The following is a 2,893-nucleotide window of genomic DNA, read 5'->3' as shown; positions in this document are numbered from 1 at the left end:
AAGATATAACATTCACAGGGGATACAGTCATAGCAATAAATTACATACACAACCAGAATACAAAACAATAAATATATAAAGAATAATAAAAATGAAATATAAACAGAACAAAAACAAATAAATAAAAAGTTAAACATCTTTTCTTTTTTTCCATTTTCTTAAATAAATAAATCATAAATAAATTAAAATTAAAAATAACTTAAATGGAAAATTACACATAAAATGTCAACTTCAAAGAATACACAGGAGGTAACCCTTGCATCAAAGTCAATATTTTTTCCATCAGTACAGTAGTTTTAACAGCTTTCTTATTAAGTGATGAGCAGAGAGATTCAGAAAATCATTTCAAATCAATACAAAAAATCCTAAAATTGGGCATACAATTTGTGCAGTGGCTATTGGTCAGTGGAGTTGTCGGTTGTCGAACTGTCCTGAGCGCGTTCACAACATCCAATGAGTGATGTATAAGCACGACAGATTGCTTCCGCTCATGCATCTATTATGCCAGAGCATGTACACGCGTCAGGCGCAGGATGTTCATCACGAGCCGCAGAGTTTAATTTGGTTTTGTCTGTGTATGTTTTTTTTTACTCTCAAAGCCTTGGAGCCCATTGACTGCCATTATGTGACTGACAGACTGCTACAGTTTGAGTTAAAAACCTTCGTTTGTGTTCTACTGAAGAAACAAAGTCACCTACATCTTGGATGCCCTGGTGGTAAGCAGATAAACATAAAATTTTCATTTTTGGGTGAAATATCCTTTTAAGGGGTTAAATAGCTAAGGCATTTGCACCCATTTGTGTGCCCATGGGCGTGCTGGTCTGAAAATGAGGTGTGTTCAGGCACATTGTTGGCGCGTTGCTATTTTGAGGCTGCTGAAAACCACTGCGCCATTGATCAACTGAAACCTGTTCTAAAGTCAATGGCGCAATATTTGTATTTATTTATTCATTTATTTATTCATTGTTATTTAAAGACCGCGTTAGTAATATGTGTCTATAGGCAGGTCCACAACGTACACTTTGCTTATTACAATACACACACAGGGACTCGCAGCACACAAACATTTTTTAATATGAAAAATTAAAGGATTAAAATGTAAAAGATTATTATTGTGTACATAAATATAAAAATGCCTACACGTCATAATGGATAGTCATTGCATGTATCAGAATTAGCCTACCTATTTGCTCGCGCACCAGCAGATCTATTTCAGAAGCGTTCTATTTTTCCACTTGCAAATTCCGCCATGGCGCGAGCGCAACTGGCTTTAAAAGGGTTAAGGCTAGAAGGGATACGTATGGTGCTACTGGGCATGCGCACATCAATACAACGTAATTTTTTTCACACTGTACAACAATAATTGCAATTTTTTTCATTATTGTAAGGGGTAGGTTTAGGTTTAGGTTTAGGCTTGGGGTAGGTGTAGGTGTAGACGTTAATAAACCACAATCTAATAGGTAGAAAATTAATTTCATTGTTAGTTTCCGGTCGGAGCTATATCCCTTCTAGCCACAACCCTTTTAAAGGGAATGGGAGATGAGACTCTGATTGGTTTATTGCACGTTATGCCCAAAACACACCCATGACTTATTAAAGGGGTCATATGACATTGCTAAAAAAAGAACATTATTTTGTGTATTTGTTGTAATGAAATGTGTTTATGCTGTTTAAGTTTCAAAAAACATATTATTTTCCACATACTGTACATTATTGTTGCTCCTCTATGCCCCCCTTTTTGAAACGCGTCAATTTTTACAAAGCTCATCGTTCTGAAAAGCGAGGTGTGCTCTGATTGGCCAGCTATCCTGTGCATTGTGATTGGTCGAATACCTCAACATAAACATAAAGCCATGCCTGCATTTGTGATCAGAGAAACGACAAACAACAAGCAACAAACAACAAGTGTTACTCTACACTGCTCAAGACTCGCGTTTGAATAGTCAGTGGAAAATTCTTTAACCCTTAAATGCATGAATGTTTCGCCAATCATTATTACATATTCAGGTCTTTAGCGACCCGGACCTATATATCCAGCACTGATGGATTTCTAACTGCTGCAATAGCAAAAAACTCTCTTGATATTTTAAGAACAATTACAGAAGAATAAAATAAAGCATATTTCGTTACCTTTTGAAACTTAAAAGGGTTCAATTTGAGCAGATGATTTTACCATCGCTGTCATTATCAGAGCGCACTTCCACAGTATATTCAACATCTGCCTCACATTCACAATCTCAACCTATTCTCAAAACTATCATTTTCAATGACTTCATATTCAATATTTTGATCACTGGCAGCTTATTCACCACATCCAGCATCAAATGGCATTGACATTTATATTTAATTGCGGATAGTAAATGCTCTGCAGTAAAGCCATTCAAACTTATGATATTAGTTTGTTTTATGCCTGTAGTAATTATGAGTGAAACGTCACGTCATCATTGTTTATCAAACAGTACCACCTTGAGGAAAAAAGATGCATTGCACATATTGAGTCATCAGATATTTAAATATAGTTGCCCAGGAAAAAAATACTTACACATTTACATACCTCGAGTCTCTACACTTTTTACAAAAAATGTATCAGAAAACAGGCATTCTTTTATATTTTACTTTTTTTTCTTGTTATATTGTTTATAATTAATAGATTGAAGAATACTAAGAAAGTTGATGTCTAACTTATAAAAATGAAAGAGGGAGAGGGTAGAGAATGATGTCCCGGGTCACTAAAGACCCGAGGTATGCATTTAAGGGTTAAATATGAAAACATACTTACAGGCTGTGAGTCAGAACAGCCAGCATTTTAGGTTCAGGAAACAGTCCTCCGTAAAATGCGTTGCACACACACGAATATTTGGGTTGAACTGTTCTGGAACAGTGTTGTAAATAT

Source organism: Sinocyclocheilus grahami, unplaced genomic scaffold, assembly GCF_001515645.1.
Source record: "Sinocyclocheilus grahami isolate Dianchi unplaced genomic scaffold, SAMN03320097.WGS_v1.1 scaffold17.1, whole genome shotgun sequence".
NCBI classification, from domain to species: Eukaryota; Metazoa; Chordata; class Actinopteri; order Cypriniformes; family Cyprinidae; genus Sinocyclocheilus; species Sinocyclocheilus grahami.
This window is presented reverse-complemented; position numbering follows the sequence as displayed.